At 39.8% G+C, this 21,399-nt stretch overlaps 1 long non-coding RNA gene across 2 annotated transcripts in view; it reads left to right on the forward strand.

The window, feature by feature from the left end:
- The window catches only part of LOC138065656 (uncharacterized), a 1,053,146-nt gene that overhangs the window by 967,870 nt on the left and 63,877 nt on the right, over positions 1–21,399 (forward strand). The window contains exon 7 of one of the 2 annotated variants that reach the window (XR_011138764.1): positions 4,433–4,724. The exons of the other annotated variant lie outside the window; for it this stretch is intronic. This is a non-coding gene — a long non-coding RNA (uncharacterized lncRNA). Of the gene's footprint in view, positions 1–4,432; positions 4,725–21,399 lie in introns of those variants that run through there. 2 annotated transcript variants of the gene reach the window in all.

The raw sequence follows: 21,399 nt of genomic DNA on the forward strand, positions 1-21,399 counted from the left end.
TCATGTTGTCTGAATTCAGATAGAGCAGATATAAGCCAGTGGCTCTGCTGCAGTTGGGATGCCATTATAGAATAAGTGATGGCAGCTAGATGCTACTTTCTGCTCTTCAGCTAATTGTGGCTGTCACAGGCTGATGCCTGAATGCAAAGGGCCAGCAACTGTGGAGTCAGAGGTGGGTGAGACAACAAAGTATAAAGTAAAAATTACCTAGCCTTCTTAGTAATCATGATTTCCCATTATTTTTTACAGATATATATGACTACTAGCCTTTAGCTACCAAATTAAAACAGTGATTATTGAGTTTCTTCAGTGTTTCAGAAATTTTTTGTAAAGCAGCTAGTAAATGTGCTTCAGTTAGAGAATTAGATGGGTTTGTTCAGGGGTAGATGCCCATGGCAGGAGCCATGGTTTCATCTGACAAAGGATTTGGTCTCAATATGAGCTTAAAACATTTCCCATGCACACACTGAAGCATGTCATCCCCTCAGCTGTGCCAGAACCACTGTGGGGTTGCACTATACGGGAACCCAGTTATGCTTCTCATTTAATGGGGAAGAAAACAAGCAAGAAAACAAATGAAAATAGAAAAAAAATACTCATCATTTGTTTATTTTCTAAAAGCTAGGTCTGTTATGCATCCTGGATCCCAGCACAGTGGGAATCGGTTTATCGGGGGGAAGTACAGCACCCTCGTACACAAACAGGGAGGCATAGCAGAGCTGGGATGAAGCAAGAGTATCTTTCTTTTTGTTAATATTGAAGGTACATGATAAACTGTCATCTGGGCCAAAAATAAGTTGAGACATCTCTGCACCCTCAGACCCTTACAGCTTCCTCCTCCTCACCATCACTTACCCTATCCTTTTCCAGCTTCTGCTGCATCAGGGAAGCACCATAAACCACATTGCTTGCATGGCTCAGGTTAAAAATAATCCTCATAAACCCAAAACGTTTTACTAAACAAGTTTACAGTCCATCATATAAATATAAGAATGGCTATATGGGATAAAACCTTCTCCTTTTAGCCCTATGTCCTATCTCTGACAAGACAGGTAAAAGTATAAAGAAGGTATGGAGGTAAAAATATAATGCGCGGGGCAACTCTATATAATACAACCCCTGAAAAAACTCTCAGTCTTCAGCTCAAGGACCTTGTGCTCAAATATATTATCACAACGTTAATTTCCCCTAACTTTTTAATTTTTTTTAAGTACAACTGTGAGAATGATAAAATATAGCTTACTAGTGGAAACAGGGCTATGAGAGAAAGGAAACTGGCAAGAACATCAGCTGCTGTACCACACCTTTAGCTATTTTGCAGTTTTGGCCATACCTACATCCAAGAACACAGTTATGTACACTGACTACTATTGCAATATTACGTATTACATATTTCCTTTCTTATTAGTAAAATATATTTTTAATAAATATTAGTGGTAATGAAAAGGAAAGCAAAGAGAGTCACACGGCTTCCACTTCAGCTAGAGAGCTAAGCCATGCCCATTTCTCAAAAACTCTACCCAAAATTCCTTCAATTTCTACTCAAATGCATTTCACTCCCTGAAGAAGTTTTAAAGACCTTTATGGATGGGGATTGCGTCATTCTTTGTGATATTACAACTGCTTTGACTGAAAATCTGTAACATTTTTCATCAACCTTGTCTTTGAACCCGTTATGCTTCTAATGCTCCAAGTTAAAGCGGAAGTTGTGAAAGAACAGAGGCGGGAAGTGTTAGGAGTACAATTCTGAGGGTAACTTCTTCTAAAGGTCATGGGTCAAAGAAGAAGCCAGAGCAATCTGAACGTTATTAAATCTTCTATACTGCAAGCAGTCTTCTAAATATGTATATATACATGCACAGGCTGGCTGCAGCCTGAGTGTATTATCATTCATTACCCGCCCATTGGGGACCATCAAGATAGTCTCAGAGAAAAGAAGAATAAGAACAGTAATAAGACTGCATGACTATGATGCCAGGAGCACAGTACAAACCTTGCTGAAAGTGCAAATAACAATTAGCTCTTCGATCTCAGGGGAGCTGGGGGTAAAACTGGTGGAACTTCTGAGAAAGGAATCCTGAAAAGACAAAATTGGTCAAAAACCTTAAGGAAATTTTCAAGAATTGGATGTTCATGTTGTTGTTGCCATTTTTAAAAACTAAGAAAAAAGGCTACATTCAGATGAATGCGCATTTTATGAATTTAAGCTGGCAGCTATGCTTTCTTACAGGCAAAACTGTTCAAGGTCAAAGTTTTGACATTCGGTTGTCACCTGTGCATCCTTCTACGTACTTCCTTTCTGAGAAAATAGGGGAGGGGAAGAAAGAAAATAAATAGAGAAAAACTTTTTCAGCCTTGAAAATTGAAGCCTATTTTGGATTTTCTTTCATTTGAAAAGTTTATGAAAAAAAAAAGTCACAGAACCACAGAATCACAGAATGGCTGAGGTTGGAAGACACCTCTGGACACCATCTAGTCCAACCCCCTTGCTCAAGCAGGATCATTTACAGCACACTACCCAGGATCACGTCCAGTCTGGTTTTGAATATCTCCAGCGAAGGAGACTCCACTGCCTCTCTGGGCAACCTGATCCAGGGCTCTGTCACCCTCACAGTCAAGAAGTTTTTCCTCATGTTCAGATGGAGCTTCCTGTGTCTCGGTTTGTGCCCATTCTCTCTCGTCCCATCGCTGGGCACCACTGAGAAGAATCTGGCCCCATCCTCTTGACACCTTCCCGCCAGATATTTATACATGTTGATCAGATACCCTGTTAGTCTTCTCTTCTCCAGGCTGAACAGGCCCAGCTCCCTCAGCCTTTCTTCCTCCGAACGATGTTCCAGTCCCCTCATCATCTTCGTGGCCCTTTGCTGGACTCTTTCCAAGAGCTCCATGTCTTTCTTGTACTGGGGAGCCCAGGTGATTTGTGTGGTTTTGGAAAAACGTGTCGTTCTTTCATGCAGCTCTAGCAACTCTCATCTGTGCAGAAAAGTAGATGGTAAAGTCCATTCTGAGAATTAGTACCTAGGGTGTGTTCCCATTTCTGCTGTTGCACCAAGCTGTATGCAAACATTAACTCTGTCTTTGTGCCACAAAACGAATATACTGCAAGGAAGAGTCCGGACAGAAAGATGTCTTGTTGCCACTCCAAAGCATGAGTTAAAAGAATGAATTGTATTTTAAATTTATTTTTTCTTGAAATGAATAAATTCACGTCACTGGATATTACATGCACATGGAATTGAAAAGGAAGACGCTATACTCAAAAAAAAAAAAAGTAAATAACAGAAACTACTGAAAAATGCATTGGTAGAAACAAGCACGAATGTACACAAGTAGACATCTGTGACTGTCACTTCAAAATCATGCAAAAATTATCTTTCTTTCTTATGTTGGTTGATTCTGCACACAAGAGTAACAAGGCTCTCTTGCTCTCGTTTCCATGAATAATGCAACTAATGTATTTCCTAAGCGTACAGAAATATAAATTTGTTCAATAAATAGCATAAGTACCAGCGAGAGACAAATTAAGAGTTAAGCTTCTGAAATGAAAAGCAGCACAGGGACAGCACCTGTTACTAAATTAGATAACATTTCCTTTCATAGCTCTTCATCATCACGTGTTTGAAACATTGTCGTTTTCCCAGGGCTTGGCATTTGCCTTACATGCCTGAAGATGTAGATTTTGAACAGCTTGGTAGGAACAAGAGGATGATGTGGTCTGCACTTGGTGTTTACTTCCCATACTAAAGCTTATTTATGAACAGGCATGAATTTTGAAATGTAACTCTGTGAGCCTAACTTTAGTATCATTTAGCCAGTACATTAACTACCACTTCACATGGCATGTGTTTTGTTATTAGATTTGAAGAACTAAAGCCAGGTAAGGGAAAAGGTGGGAAAAAGGGAAAGGACAGGAGAATGAATAACAGTCTTAATTCATTTGCCTGCAACCATGAAACAAGAAAGGATGCTTGCTATCATAGAAATGAAAGGTGGCTTATGAAAATACTTTATTTGCCTGATACTTTCCTCCATTAAAAATTGCATTAGGATAACAGCTAATGAAGTTATCTCCAGCTGTAAATAGAAAGAAATACTCTGTTTCTCTATCTTACTGTGTTGGCTAGTGTTGACTTTTTAAATGCTGAATGCAGTTTGTGTGTTGTTTGATAGAAGCAGATACCTCTTAAGTACTTAGGCGCCTGTGTCAAGATTCAGTCTAGAATTTATTTCCTTACAGCTATATTATAAAATCCTGCAAACACATTTTTCTGGAAGAAATGTTGACAGGTCCTTAACTCGATAGTGCTATTGAATGCCAATATAATTAGCTGGGCAAATCACACAAAGTATGCAGACTGTCATTCATTTCTGGCACAACTCATATTATCAGCCCTTACTAATTTTGCACCTGTCTGTTCTGTCTTCTCAGCTGGAGACTGATACGGTAGATGTTTTGACTTACACGGCTGAAAAGTCCAATTGCCAAGAGCGGGTATGAAGTCCATTCAGACAAAAGTCACATTGCCATGGAAATTGGTACTTGTGGTTTTCCTGCTAATATTTCTTTTTATTATGTCTGTTTTCAGACTCTCACTCTTTTTGGTAGGAATTAGCACTAAAAAGTTAGTAGATTACTGATAACCACTTGGTTTCTTCTAACTACCTTTTTTTTTTTTTTTGTGGCTGACTCTTGTCTAGCAATAAAGCAGTACCTCTAAAGCTAATCAAATTCCAGTTCTGATTTAAAGAAGCTCAAGTAGATGACATTTAATCATTTAAGTGTTAACTGTGAGTTATTCAATTGATCCAAAATAAATGCATCCAAATCTGACATCTGAATCTGAATGTGACATCATCTGAAACACAGAAGTTACTCATGTTATGTCAAGGGAAATAAAGATATTAACTGCAAAGTAAAGAAATAGACTTGATGTTTCATAAATTATTGTAATTTCCTAATTCAGTTATTCTATACTGGAATTATGATTGGAACAAAACAGAGAATACAAAAAGTTTCCCAAAACCCGTTTTTGTTATCATAAGAGTGATTTTTTTTTTCTAGCGCATTCTTGCAGCTAGGCGAAAAGTTTAGGAAGTCAATGCACTTGACTGCAAAAGAAGGTCACCAGATAGCCGGATGATGGGGTCAAGGAGAGGAGAATAGTTTTGTTTTGTTTAAAGAAGTAGGTGACTGCAGCAATATCCATCCCTTTTGGGCTTGTAACCTTTCTTGTCTCGTTCCTTCACCAGTAAAACCTTTGGATTTGTCCTATATACTCTAGTTATCTAGGTTTGACTGTTAGGATGCTAAATGCATAAAATGCAATTTTGGTTCCTCTATGTGTGTTCCGTATATGCTGTATGTAGAAGACTGTTACTGCACTGTATATGTTAGCTACATCTAATCACTTTGCAAAGCCAAACTATGATATTTTCCTTTATTTTGACAATTATGTTCTATTAATCCCTCTGGGAATGTACTGTGGACTACATCAAGAGAATGATAACTTCCTTATAAAAAGCTGCCTTACAGAAATATCTTCCGAAACATGTAACTCTTTATTAAATTCCTTTGACCATCTTAAAATTGCCACAGAACAATTCCTTAAATATTTTGTGTAAGGGAGATTTTTTTTCCATTTTTTTTCCTAAAGTAACTTCTAGAGACTTTTATTAGTTCTATCCCTATTGCATTTTATGGGACTCTCTTTTCACGGCAGAATGAGCTGTACAGACAGTTAGCTGCTCGTTGGGCAAATTTTCTTCTGTTGAAATGTTGCTCAGTAGGATACCACTTTCCAGATTCTATCTGTTTCTCTAATTTCACACTGTTCCCCAAAAAGGCCCACATCAGTAAGGTTCACCAAGCACTTCCCATTCCTCTCCTCTCTGCATGGCTGGTCACATCTGAATTTGCATCATCAGTCAGATTCATCGTTTTTCTCTTCCCCATCACAGGAGTGAGGTACAGAACTGTAGGATTAATGAATCAGATTAACTTTGTCCTCATTGATTTGGAAACGTCTAGTAATGGGGTATCTTTTTCTTTTTCTTTTTCTTTTTTTAAAAATCTCTACATATGGTTAGTATAGTTGGGTAGAAGCCAGTAGCCAGCTGCCTTATCTTTTGATGAGCATTTGTAGATGCTACATTCTGGATAAAACACTAAAGACAACCAGGTTATGTTCATTATGTTTTGCAAAGAAATATCTTTGCAGTGCCCTACGTAAATATTTCCACACATGTGGATTTTCTTTTTAATCAAACATTGCAAATTTAAAAACTTTTAATTGAATATGCTCTATATGGGTTAGGTACAACTCTTTTTAGCATAAAACATCTCTTGAATCAGCAAAAATGATTATCAATTAAACTAGCCATTTAATAAAAGAGGGAAAGGTACGTGGGAAGAATCACTCCAAGAACAATTCATCCAAGCAAATGGCTCTTCCCATGTTAAAAATGAAAATAGTTCACCTCAGAATTTAAACTAGACAATGCCTATCCTCCCAAGAAGATTTTAGCTGCCTCTGCAACTCTCTGAATTGAGTAAAGATATGTGCTTTGAGTACTTAAAACTGAATGCAGAAGGGATTGAATTAGGGTCTGTTAGTGTCCACAGCATATTTGCCTTCTTCATGTCCCAAGCTGATTTGACATTTAGCAAAACAAAAGGCAGAAAGTGCTAACTATCATCTTACATTATATAGGGTCCTTTGGCTGTCGAAAGTGTGACTCTAATCTGCAAAAGCACCGTAGACGCAAAACTGTATAGTCTCAGTAACATGTATATTAAATTAGTTAAGAGCTTGCAAAGATCAGAAAACTCGTGGCAGTTTAACTAAATCAATTTGAAACTGATCAAGCCCACTAGTGCGGACCAGAGGCACTTAGGAGCGTTTTAACCCTTGCTTGAATTGTTTTGGCAAGGGTAGGCAAAAGCCTGAACGGAGCAAAACAGATGCTAACGGTAGTTAAACCAGCTGAAGTACATCTGCGTTAGGACTTTGCTCTGCCTGGTAAGAGGGTCTTAAAAACTGACTGCTGCTCCAAAAATACCTCAATATGAAAAAAATAAAAATTTATTTTTTATTTTTTATAAAAATAAAAATAAGGGGACAGAGCTGTGACACTGGCAGACCATTGCTGTTCACCCTGTTGTTATTTTACCCCTTTCCTTCTTGTTCTCTGTTCAGAGACTTGATTCATGGGGTCCATGGCTAGAAGGAACTGTTAAACCATAGGACTCACAGATACAAAGCTGATTTACCATTGTTCAACAAATTACCCCCGACTGTGAGCCACAGTAGCAGCTATGGGGCATGTTCCCAGCCCGCCCTAAAAGTGATGTAATGCACTTCAGCTTAAATTTCACTCAAAGGCCTTTACTAAAGTCACAGTACCTTCCAATTGGATAGACTAGGAGCCTGCTCATAGGCAGTTACCGATCAAAAATACATCTTATCTGACACACGGCAACCTGTTAGGCTCTCATAACTCATTCACTCATTTATGTTATAAACATAAGGCACAAAATTTCAAGGAGTTACTCTTGAGCTGGGCCCCCTATACTATCTTTGGGACAGGAACCTTCATTTAAGCTGCAAGGCTGAGCTCAGTGTCACCACGCTCCTCACATTAATGAGCTAATTCAGAGCAATGCCTGTGATTTTTATTAAATGTCCAGTTCTGGGCTCCCCAGTACAAGAGAGACATGGCACTCCTGGAGAGAGTCCAGCGGAGGGCTACCAAGATGATTAGAGGGCTGGAGCACCTCTCCTATGAAGAAAGACTGCAAGAGCTGGGCCTGTTCAGCCTGGAGAAGAGAAGACTGAGAGGCGATCTCATCAGTGTCTGCAAGTATCTGAAGGGGAGGGGGTTTCGAGAGGATGGGGCCAGAGTCTTCTCCGTGGTGCCCAGCAACAGAACAAGAGGCAATGGGCAGAAACTGAACCACAGGAAGTTCCACCTGAACCTGAGAAAAAACTTCTTCACTGTGAGGGTGACAGAGCATTGGAACAGGTTGCCCAGAGAGGCAGTGGAGTCTCCTTCGCTGGAGATATTCAAAACCAGCCTGGACGCGATCCTGGGCAGTGTGCTTTAGATGACCCTGCTTGAGCAGGGAGGTTGGACTAGATGATCTCCAGAGGTCCCTTCCAACCTCAACCATTCTGTGATTCTGTGATGTAAACCAGGCTACCTGCAAGTTTTAGTCTTGCAGACAAAAGTCTTATAAGTTTAGGGGTTATAGTTAGCTTTGTGAAAATGAACAGCTAGGTAATGGAGTGATGCACGGAAAATGCCCCCGAGAGGAAGGCTATGCCTTAAGGTCAACCTGTTCTTAGACACTAGAAATCCACTTGGGGGAATATGTTACAAATGAGCTGACGGGAAGAGATGTAGGCAGAATTTGCATCTTATTATGTACCAGGGAATATACGGAGTTGTATCTGATGCTTGATACAGTACAAAAACCTGAGTGAAACTTTCCTGACAAACAGACCTTTATAATATCTTTCTCCCATTTAGATTGTCTTATAACTAACATTGCGGGAGGCATCAGGCTGTGGCCTGCTGTAGTTCCTTTTAAAAATGATTAGTCACTATGTACCAAAACTTGGGCCCACTACACTGGTTTTCTAGCTTTCCTGCACCTGAATTATGTATCACAGTAGTATCAACAGCAGGTAGTGAGCATGTAAACAATATTTTGATCATATTGTGCCGTGAACATGAGGGTGTAAAAAATGTGAAATATCTGTGTCATGAAGAACACAGTCTTGACCCATGAGGTTAAACAGGATATCCAGATTTTCTAGCAAAATCTTTTATTATCAGTGATGTTATCTAAGAAAGAAAAATTAAGGCTGGTCATGGTTTTCCATGAAACATGAACATTTTTCTGTACTTTTCTCCTGGCCCCCAAGGTGCCCCTGGCCCATGCAGCAATCTCACATGAACACGTATTATACATGGCTGAAGTTAGATGAGTTAATCCCCAGCCAGAGTATCCTATTTTGCTCCGCTTTAGTAAGGCTCCATTTCCAGCATGCTGCCTGATGATTAATTTGGCATTCACCACGAATGCTGGAAACATCCCCCAGTAAAACAATCAGCCTTCACAGTTACACGATGCTCCATGAAATACGAGTAGGCATTGTAGATTTGGGCTTGGCTATATCCTAAAAATCTTCATCCTGTTCCTGAAGGCACTTTATTTATACATTTCCTGAAGAATTTGTTAATTTAAGAAGATTAACCCATTGGGATTTCTGTACCCAATCTTGTGTTTTGAATAAGTGGAACATGCTCATTTGTACCGCTTAATATTTTAATACAGCCCCTCCCTCAGCTCAAACTTGAATTATATAAAATGTGACTCGTGATATAGCTGTGACGATCTTACCACAGTCTCTCACAAGCAGGGGTTGCTTGTTCCATATCTTTTTTGTCTGCATCTGTTGCAGAGGCAGGGTTACAAATACAGCTGTTTGGAAGAAGAGGCTTTGAAGGGTGTTTGGCTTTGAGGAGAACAGGTTGTACAGGTAGGAGCAAAAGGACGGGTGGAAGCTGATGCTAGGCAGCCTTCAAATTTCAAGTTACTTTAAGCAGGTGACTTTCATTGACTGTGTTAACCTCAGGGGGCAATCATTTCTGAATACAACTGAAATCAGTGGCACGTTATGGGAAAAATATGTGTAGCAAGCAGTACGTATCTGAGGAATCAGAGGGACCAGATATGCAAAGGTGCACTCGCATGACCTGCAGGCATCCCGTGTGTGAGCGGGCAGAAGGTAAAACATTCAAGTGTGCTCTCAGACGTATTAGCAGATTTTTTGTTCAAGTCTGCACACCAAGGGAAACAAACAACTTTTACACAGTACTTGCCTGCGTCCTCAAAATGTGCCAAGTAATCTATCTGTAAAAGGCGGGGAAGGAAACAGCCTCCTGTAATTGTTGATTTTGAAATGTTGCCACTTAAAAGTGTGTTCGGGTGCCTTTTCAGATGCTTAAGAAGAATCCATCAGGCGCTGCTAGAGCAAACAAACTGTTGTATGCTGGATGGTGCAGAGTCTTGCTTGTCACATCTGCATCCAGTCCTCTGGTACTGATTTCTAGATTGATTTAGAGAGGTCCCTTTTGTAATAAATTGTTTCATTCCGTATTCACAGCAGGGGGCCAGCTGCTACAGGTTTTCGCAGCACGAAGGACAAAACTGTGTATTTAGACTGTGCTATTAGCAGATGTGAGGTTTCTAGCTTTCTTGAGATTTGCTGCCAGTTTGGGTCTCGTCTTCCAGAAGGTCTTATTCTTGCTCCCTCTCCTCCTCCTGCCCCAAAATTCATACGGTGCGCTGAGTACATCAAAGGTCATGAGTTGAGCAAATGAGAATGAATTTTTAGTGAGCTGGATCCAGTCCTGGAGATGATCCTACTCCACAGATCGATGTCTCTGTTTTCAGTGGCCATTTATATCTGCAAATTTATCTTTCCTTAACAGCCATGGTAAACTTTATAGGCAGTGCAGGAATACGGGTAGCAAGCCTATTGAGAAAAACTGCTTCAACAAAGTGGAAATTGAAGCTATCTGGATGCACCTTTTTTCCAGGGGCTCAGAGATATTTGAATTTCAGAGTACACATATGGTTGGTCCCAAAAACCAGCAACAGCAAGAAAACTACCTGTTCTTGCGGTTACCTTGGCTTAGCCAGAAGACAGCTTCACCAGAAGGCAGTGTAACTCCAAAAGCCAGCAATTTCGTTATGCCATAAAGCAAATCTTGAAGATTTCTGGTGACTGAGGGGAAATACTGCTTGATAGTTGCAGTTCCTGAGGCTCCTCAGTGTTTTCCATTACTTCCCACTCAGCTGCATGAGCTACTGTCTGCACAGGCGCATCCCGTTTCATCCCCAGGAGCCAAAATTCTTCACCAAGGCCCCACTCCAATTCCTGGCTACTATGTGCTGTGAGTAACTGAATTAGTCAGGAAGACACTCAATGCAACAACAAGAGGCAGCCTGGGGGCAGGTGATGGAGAATAAAGGCAGGTCAGGGCGTTTAAAGACAGTATTTCCACTCTGTCTGCAGTCTCCCCATCTCATACAGATCACACTTGTGATAGCAAGGGCTTGGAGACCTTTTGCAGCCTGCCTCTCGTAAGCTGGTTTTTGCAGAGTAAACTTTTTTTTCTGACACCCACAGGAAGAGGCAGTCGGCATACAACAACAGGGAGGAATGGGGCCACGGACTAAGTCACTGCCACATCCTCAGGAAGCTCTTCTGTAAGAGCTGCTCCACAGTCTGGCACATCACTGAAGCTCTTAGATAGGAAATGAAGGGCTTTTAATATATTTTATAGCTGCATATACTCATTTCCAACAAAAATAAACTTCGTAAGGCTCTTTCACAAAGATCACAGCATACAGAGATGACTTGTGGTTCTGCTGAGTATCTACCTATTCCCCTGCCCTCCTAATTGAGGAACAAGCCTGTGCAAGCACTGAGAGGAAAGAATGATCTTCATATCCTTCATTACTCACTAGTAGCTTCACCTCCCATGAGTTATGACTCATTTTCTCACTCCCGGGACATCTCTCATATAAACCGATCATGTAATAATTCACCAGAGGGGTGAAAAATTAACTTGTCTTCTTAATACAGAAGTTAAGAAAATAGGCTAATATTTCATTTCCCTAGAAGAAACCGATGTAATAGGAGCAGGCGGGTCACACTGTGGAGCGCAGCCCAAGTGAAAACATACCTCAGCTAGACGGAGGGACTGGTGATAGAAAACCAGGCTGAGCTTGCTGGATACTCCTGAGTTGCCTCTGGAGTGATTTTTTGCCCAGTGTTATTTCTTCCTCCTTTCTGCTCCCATACTTTTAGAAGTTCCTTGACTATGGCAGTACTGCAAACTGAAGCCTCCTTCCAAGCATGTAAGCATGGAAAACATCGTCGTTGACACTGAACACCTCCCACAAGAGACAGTTTCTGGAGGCAGTTGCTCCATACTGCTTTTATTTCTTCGTTCTCTGCTGTCTTACATTATTCACCATGGAAGGGAGATAGTCTGTTGACCTAGTGTTGGATTAGGACGATAAATTTGTTTCATGTCAGCCTCCAAACAGCCTGTTAACTAGGATCACCTGGGACCACTGCAACCATCCTGCAAAAGATATTTAGCTCTTGGTAGAAAGGTAAAAGCTTCTATATCATTTTGCCGAGCCAGCCAAGGACTCGTGGTTCAGCATGCCTTATTTCCAAAGAGCACACTCGACTTTTGAACTCACCCTCCCCAAAAGCTTAGATTAGTTTATGAGCTTTTTTTTTTCCACAAAGGGATATTAAATAATGAGACTTTATTGTGAAAGCATACAGCCTTGTCTGTTCCTATTTATTATATGGTCTCCCTGGTGCGATTATATGCGTCGAGAAGAGTCTTACGGCTCCACACTGAGGACTGCTGTGACAGAGAAATGCCACTCACAAGCACAAGTCCATTAAGATTTCATTAGACCCCCTTGCCCTCTTTTTCATCTTTCTTGTCTCCTGCCTTCCCGGTTCTCTTTTATATTCTCACTTATTCCTACCTGGTAATGCTTCATTGCTCTCAAGCCACTGCGACTACCTTGCTTCACCTTTGTCTTGGCAATCAGTTTGTGGCCCATTTCAAACCACTTTCTCAGGCAATGACCGCTGGAGGTGATGGGCTGTCATGTCAAACCCTAACAGCTGGGCCTGTGTGAGAGATAGCCGAGTGTGACAATAAGCTGATACTGGAAGAAGTTTGTGCCTTTGCTTATCTGTGTAGAAAATACGGAGGGAAATTTTCCTCTTTGGAGGAAAATGCTTCTTTTATATATATATATATATATATATATATATATATATATATATATATATATATAAAAAATCATTTCCCCGCATATTTTTAAGAAACGTTTGGGAATTCTTACAAGAAATAAATTATAGCAGATAATACAGGCTCTTAGTATCATCACTTTAAATTTTGACTATGGGTCTTAGTAATACGAATCTGTGATTGTCACCGTAATTCAGTGTCCTGGCAAGACCCAGTGACCCTCAGATGGGTTTTTTGGCCACAGCGCACTGTACTAATCCAACAAAAAGCTCTGTGTCTATGAAAGGTACAGCCTCGCAGGTTCAGCCGCTGTTGTTCTGGGCTTTATTATAGAGCTAGCACAAAAGTATGTGCGGTGCTCGCACATCTCTGGGGTGGAGCACAACATCTGTTTGTCAACACGCAGCAATAATGAACTGTCGCAGAGAAACGAACTGAAGGAAAAGCCTCATTCAGCTCGAACTGCAAGGGAATGTAGGTCGGTGGAATATCATTACTCAAATTAGGATTTATCTGGGACGCCAGGACTAATAAAACTATTCTCGGACAAGTGCTATGAAACCATTAGTGACCACATGTTGTTACGACGGTCTTTCCTGCGTCTGATCTGAGAAATTGCCTTTCACCACTGAAGGGCCCCAGTCCTGTGCGGGGCTACACCGCTGAGTCCATTCCCAATTCATTTACTGAAGTGCTGTTTTCTTCAGGCTCTGGTTGCCTTTGCTGACACTGCCCAGACCTGAGTCTTCTTAGCAGTATGTTATCTAACAGGATCGCAGCCTTGCTAGGTATGACCTATATTTTGCTTGTTCTCTTGCATTTAATTTTGCGACGTAAAAGCTAATTTTCTTTTGTGCTGAGGGAACATATAGGTTCATTGTGAGGGAGCAGAATTGTTTGAACAGTCTATTGAAGCTGGATATTTTTAGGTGCGTGTAAGATCAAAGCACTGATATCTCTTAGTGCAGTAATATATGTACCAATATGTAACAGCAAAAGAATCTTTTTCCAAGTCTCCATTCGGAGCTTTTTCATTACATTTTAAAGCTATCTTTGACATTTTTGTGCCATATACAGCTCTTTAATGCAGCATTAGCTGGTCTGAAGTGTGCCAAGCCCATTTAAGCACAGAATGTGTGGATATGGAATGAAACAAGTTTTATCAAGAGACAGCCAAACTTCAAAGTTTCCAGAGGCTGAGCTTAGATAAACTTTATTAAAGCATGATAACTGTTGAAATAGAGTTCAGACTTTCTCAAGCAGTTTTTGGTAAAACTTGTTTCTCAGAATTCTGAGCTGCTGGTTAAGGGTATTTCACACATTAATTTGTTCTGTCTGCTTCAAGTCCTGGCTTCAAGTCAATACAAATGCATCCAAGCTGTCAAGTTTACATCTAGGCTTTGCCAGAGTGTGAAGTTGTTTGTATCTAGAGTTCTGCAGCCAGCTGACATCTACACACTTAGGAAAATTAATTCAAATTAATTGGAGGTGTGAACTTAGAGCATCTCAGTTCAAGTGTCTTAAAACCCCATGTGGAAACTCTTATTCAGGTGTAAAGTGTCCTCAGTTCTGAATATAATCTTCCTCAAAGATGAGTTATATCTAAATTCACAGCTAAGATCCACTATCATCTTTAAAGCAGTAACTGTTGACAACGAAATTTCACAGGTGCATCAAACAAGTGATAAACAAACTACTTCAGATTTAGGACTGGTTTGGTTGTCATAAAGTAATAAAAAACATCTCACAGTCATCATATGATCAAAGAGTTTTCACCTATTCCAAGGGAGAGGAAATGAAGGTCGTGTCTGATCACTCATTAATGGTCATACTTTCAATCTGAAATGGTCGGAAATTTCAGAGTTATGTTTTTCATCTAATATAGAACAAATTAATGCATTTTCAGTAGAAAGTTGTGGGTTATTCTATCTCAAATACTAAAAGATCCAAAGCCATGGTAAGTGAATAAGAATGCCACCACTCCTTCAGTGCAACTTTTATTTCTTCCATATCGTGTTCTAGCAAGCTGACTAGTTCCTCATCAGTTCTCCTGTTTCCTAATGTCATAAACGCCACAGTTGGATCTTCATAACTACTTTGCTTGAACACTTTCTAAATCACGTATTTATTGGTATCCATAAACTTTCAGCCTGGAATCTCAGCACTGTCTCTGGGCCGGGGTCCCAGGGGTGCTTTTACGGTGCAGATTTCCTGCTTGGCATAGTGATTTTCGTTGATTCTCAGTGATAAACCTCTGGGAAAGGGGAGGAAGATAGAAGCCTTCCATCCTTTTTTCATCTTCTTTTTCTCTGTCCCCTATTCCGTACAGCTCTGTCCCCCTGTGGGTGTTTTTCCCGTCACACAAGTGAAGAAACAGACATATACATTGAAAATGTGAGGGAAAGCGAGGCATGCAGAGACCAGTAGCTCCAATGTGGGGTAGGAGACACTTTTGAGCGCACACCTGGGACTGGCTGTCTGGGGAAAGAGTGCATTTTAACTAAACATTTCAAGTGATGTTCTGTGTTTCTTGAATTATTAAACGTCACAGGCATTCATCCCTTCTCCATGCCTCTCCATATTTTATAGATTACCACGCCATTCTTCCCCCTCAACAAATTCTCTTCCAGACAGAACAATTCCTTTTAATTTCACCTTATATAGATGCTGTTCCATAATTAGGTCACCCTCCTTATGATTTTTTGCACTTTTTCCAGTTTTCTATATCCTTTTTACAATGTGGAAACAAGAACTGCATAGAATATTTGAGATGTGAGGGTCCTACAGGGTCATACAGCAACATCATGATCCATTCCATTACATTGTCTAGCACATTCTTAATAATTTTTAGTATTCAATTTGCTTTTCAATTGCTCCTGAACTAGAACTATCTATAAAACTATATAAAACTATATATGCTGTATCTACAGTTCTGTAGTGTCTACAGAACTATCTATTATAACTCTGAGCTATAGTTGTTGAGTATTGATAGGTCAGAGCTAATTGTTGTGCTTGGAAATTTCAGATTTTTTTTTCTCCCAGGTATCACTTTTCATTTACCCACAATGAATTTTTGATGACACAGTGGCATTCACAGGTGATAAGGCCGTAGCAGAGAAGCTCCATGAGTTCTTTATATCAGTGTTTACAGTTGAAGATGTTGGAAACGTTTTCACATCCATTGCATTCTTTGTTGGAGATAGGTCAGAGGAGATAGATCAGTCTGAGGTTAAACGTGCAAGAAGATTCCTTTTGGAAAGAGAGGGGGTGATCTGCTGCCACGGTGGAGGAGGGACAGTACCAACACCTTCAGGTGAGCCATGACTATGGACTTTGCCGTCGTTCAGTCACTCTCAGCTCAAGCAAATGAGCCTTTTCTCCTAGCGCCAAAACTCCTTGTGTTGCATGGACAAATGCCTGCCCCTCAGGTAGGCAGCCAAACCTGTTACTCCCTGTGCAATAAACAGGGCAGCCCTTGCATCCTGAGGTGAATTTTTTTAGGTTTCGGAAGCTTGCTTGTTTAGCTCTTCCTATGATGATTAAGACTACCCTTCTCTTACTGTACTCTAGCCTTACTAAGCTAGTAAGCAGTAGATGAAGTGTGCTGAAGAATGTGTAAGAAGAAGCTTAGAAAGCAACAAGAGCTCTCATAGATTTGGGAGGCATGACTTTCCCCTTCAAAAGCCAGGCTGGATCTTCTCCATGTCTCTCATTTGCCTACGCTCCTCCCAGTTCCATTCCTTATTATAACTTTTACCTAATTTCTAATTGCATGGTATGTTTTATTTGGTCTTTGGGCTGTGATTCTGTGATTCCCAGGACTTCTTCTTTTTTTTTTTTTTTTTTTTTTTTTTACATTGGTATCCCATTCTTCTAGTAGTTTTAGGCAAAAGATCTTTCAGCATAATTAATAATATAGCAATTTCATACTGAGCTCCTTTAGAACTCTTGGGTGAATATCATCTGCTCTCGGTGATTTGATACTGCTCATTTTATTGATTCACTCTAAACGCTCTCTCAACACTCTTCCACTAATATTCCAGTTTCAAACAGATCTTCCAAATCACCCTTCCACAAGGAAAATTTCTGACGTGGCAATTTCCATAAGCTCATCAGCACTGATCATGGAAAAGATTTTTTTTACTCTATAACCTTAACTTTATATAGTCTTTTAACTTCTTGATCATCTCTCCGTCCTACAAACTCTCTGGCAGAATTCCTGGTTTTGGTGCTGGGGAAAAAAGTTTTCATTGTTATAGTTTTAGCAATATGTTCTTCATAATGTTTTTTTTTTCCCCCCTACTGTTTTATGCTTTTGTATTTAACTAGTTCTTTTCTATTTCCCCTTTTTGGAAAGTTTCATTCAGCTTTCTGAAGGATATCTTATCAGTTCAAATAGTTCTATTCACCTTGCTTGTTTAACCATATATATATATTTTTTTTTTTTTGGGGGGGGGGGTCTTTCTAGTCTTTTTTGATGGGTTAGCCCTTTCACAATAGTATCTACAATTCAACCTCAACCGGGATGTGAAATGACAATAGAGAAGGTAAAAAAATTCCAAATCCAAAATAGGTCTGCAGTCTGACACAGATACATATAAAAAGCCCCCAATTTCAAACAGAACTCATAGGTTGTACAGAAATTCCCTGCTGAGCTTTTAAAATGATTCTCACACTTTCCTTCCTGTGGAAATCATCTTCTTCCAAGGACTGAAATTAAACAGTAATAGGTTTCCTTTTTAGTTGTTTAGATATTTGATGGAGGTGCTATTTCTATAAATACACACAGCAATTGCTTAAAATTGATTCCATTGCTTATTTAACATCTTTAATTTTCACTGAGTGCAGGGCTTAAAATGCTAGCACATGTTGTGCTTGCCGAGGTCAATTTTAACAATAACTTGCTCTGCTATATTTGCTTCCTTTTCAGTTTATCTTTCCTAGTGTAGGTTGAAACCTGCCCTTGAAAGTGTGTATGGCTCCCATTAATATCAATGGGAGCCATGTGTGTGCATTGAAGAACAAAATTTACCCCCTAAGCACTTCCCCCATAATGACCGAGTGTCCTATGACAAAGTCGTTCTTTAATTACCAATTTTAGCACAAACTTTTTTTTTATTAATAAATCCTAACTGATTATAGAATTAATTCACTGAAGTAACTGTCATTGCATAGTAATTGGAAATACCATTAGTATTTTCATGCACTTTCCACAGTCAAACTGCTTTACAAATATCGGCTTATTTTTTCTCGTAACATTTTTTTGCGCTAGAGTGGTGTGGCCAGGTGAATATTCCATAATTTTATATTTTAATACTTGCCTTCAGCTAGTGCTCCAGGAGTATGGTAGAATACACAATTTCACATTGCCTGTAACTGTTTCCTGATTGAACTTGGTTTTGCATTTTTGTGTTTTACAGAACTTTGCCACATCCACATCTGTGTTTTCATTCCGAATTGGATTCCTTCACAATCATAGACACTGCTTGCAATTAAATGCATAGGACCTGCTGCTTTAATTGAGTTCAGTCCAATTTGTCACTTCAAACTTTGAAAATTATGTGTAAGGAAAGATTTACTTGCCAGTTAGATTCAACTAAAGTTGATGGAAAACCTTTTGATCACTCAGCCATTAAACACATTTCAGAGTTGTGCCAAGCTAATTGCTTGAGCTTGCTTGAGTTTATTTGTATTTAAAACAATCTAAGTTGATATTTTCCAGGGCTGTGCAAGCCATTATCTTTGTGCTTGGGTTTCCTTACTTAAGAGCTGCAGGGTTTGATTCTGCTCTTACAAAATTCTGGTGTAAACTGGTGTAAATCAAGTAGAGCTCCGTTATCTTTGGGAACGTACTGGGGAAAACAGTGTAGTAGCAGGTGCCAAGCCAAATTTGTGCGTCCGTCCATTAACGGGTGCAACCAGAGAGTGGCAGAGCCATAGTGATGTTTATTCATCGCAGTGCACCTGCTTCTGCTCTTGACAATAATCTGACGGTGCCTCGGCAGCTGAAGCGTGGAAACGCCCTTTGGGATACTGTGGGACCAGCGTGGGAGCACTCACTGGGAACACAGCTGTAGACTACTAATACAAGGCCTCTAGCCTTAGGGGCTCATGGTCAGGATTGTTCCTACTTTCCATCTGAGAACTACTACTCTGTTTTCAATCTAGTCATCCCTGAATATGAACTGCAAATCAGCTCTGGTTTGGTCTTGTTAGTTTAGTAAAGGGCTATGCTGGACTCAAAGATGAGAGTCTTTGCCTTTAAGACATCGCTACAGATCATGCGATACCAGCTTGGGGATATTTTTTTGAAGTGTATAATAAAGAGTTCTTGTTGTCAATCCAGTTCCTTGAAGAAAGGTAATATCAAAACAAAAATTTGATACTTAAACTAGGATATCTTATAAACAGACCGGAGCTTCTGGAAATTATAGCAAGAGAGATGATAAACTTGCAGGTTGAGACACACAAGTATGAGAAGTATATGCGAGAGAAGGTGGAGGGGACAGTCATTGACATTCCACATATTATTTCCTTTACCTACATTTCTGAAAATGAAAACCAGAAACTACCAGCATTTGGCTGGATTGCAAGGATGGGGATCTGGTCTGCCTCTAATTGGACAGCGGACTATAGATTTTGAAGGAATTAAAACAATTAAACTCTCATTGAATTCCCTTTGAATAATGCACATACAGGAACTGAGAAAATCCTCAGTCCAGTGGACATCAGCAAGGATGGCAACACAGGATATACTGATTAAGTTTTCCTCTTCCTAATCAGACTTATGTGTTTTTGAGGAGATCTCTGGATTTCTCTGCTGCGTAGTTCCTTTTATTTGTAGAAGGGAGATAACACTGATTCCTTACCTTAGAGGCATGTTCTTAGGCTAGTAACAGAAGATGGAAAACTTCTTAGGTATCTTGATAATGTACAAGGTGATTCAGACTGGCAATGAAAACTGAGAGGAGAGCAAGAACTCAGATTAAGGCTCTGAAATTCAAGATGAGAGGCTCTTGTCTCAACTGACAAATTTGCAAAGTTGTTCACTCTCTAGCAAAAGACGTGCTCTCTCATTGTCAGGCTCTCCTGTCATGTCGGTCTACAGCTGACATGAGAGCACATTGACAGACACATCAGATCTTAGGAATTCAGCACGGAGCTTGCAGTCCTCTCCCCACCCCACCAAAAATTTAAACTTGCAGATATCACATAAAGAGGAAGATAATTCTTGCCAATGACATTTCTGTAGTTCTCTTCACCTCCCTTCACAAAGCATGAATAAGTTTCATTTGAATTGCAAGTAGTCCCCCTTCGGCATGGATTTCTCTCAAGCGATGCTTTCAGTTCAGAGACCAGTATAGTGGTACAGGCTGGTAGGAGTTACACAAAAATACCAGCTTCATCTCAGCGTTCCTTAAATTTGTTGAGAAATTTGCAGCAGCTCTCTGATTGGGTTTGCACAACCAAATGTCTGTGAAGACATCTTATTTTGATTGTTTTTAAGGATAAAAAGCACAAATGACAAAAAAGAATGAATCCCATATATTGGCTGGCATTTACATTTTATTCACATTAAAGGCTATATATATGTATATTTATTATGCTGGATTACAATATTTATAGTCTTGACATACTGGACATCATCTCTTAGGATGCATATGGCCCGGAGCACATCACTTAGAAGTGAAGTTCTGAGTATTTAACTACCATCAGACAGGTTGTCTAAGTTGCTGGAAGCAGAAAAAAATGCCTAAATCCAAAATCTAAAGGCAACTGTGTTTTGAACCCCGGTAAGCAACTGGTAGAATGTTCTTAACAATATTTGCATTTTAACAAAATAAGCAAGTGTTTACTAGGCACAAGAGAAGAAAAATAAAAGTCTGGCGCTGGCTCCAACCCAGATCAGCAGTCAGCTCAAATTGGTACAGATGAAATAAAAATAACTTGGTCTGGAAGACCTGCAAAAACAGACTCTTCTAGAATTTTTGAATTCTTCTGAACATTTCAAAAACTGAAAAATGTCTTTGCAGATAGGATTTCTTGATGTCCTGCCTTCATTTTCCTGTTTTAATTTGTCTTCCACTATTCCTTATATAAAATTCTCTTCAACAAACAAATTTCTTTCACTAAAATGAAAGTGCACTTACATGGACTTACTTGGCCAGACTAACATCTTTTCCTTTAGACTTTTCTCAGATCTCTATTCTTAGCTACCATGTTAAGACTGTTGTAGCGGGACTGGTAATACCTCATCTACCCAGAGCAGGTCCAGACAGGCCCGTGGTTAAAATTTTTGTCTATCTGCACAATATCCCTAACTGTTATATTCTATAAATATATTTTGCACCTAGGATCGTTACAATAGGAATGCAGTTTTGGAAAATATCAACTGAGCTCCACAGGGTTCAAGAACTTGGTCACATGATGTGCCTTACTGGCACATCAGCAAAAACACGTAACCTGGAGAGCCCTGTATGAACAGAGAGACCTTCTCATGGTAGATCCCTTTAAGTGTGTATTTGATTTTTACAA

Source organism: Struthio camelus, chromosome 1 (genome assembly GCF_040807025.1).
Source record: "Struthio camelus isolate bStrCam1 chromosome 1, bStrCam1.hap1, whole genome shotgun sequence".
Lineage (NCBI taxonomy): Eukaryota > Metazoa > Chordata > Aves > Struthioniformes > Struthionidae > Struthio > Struthio camelus.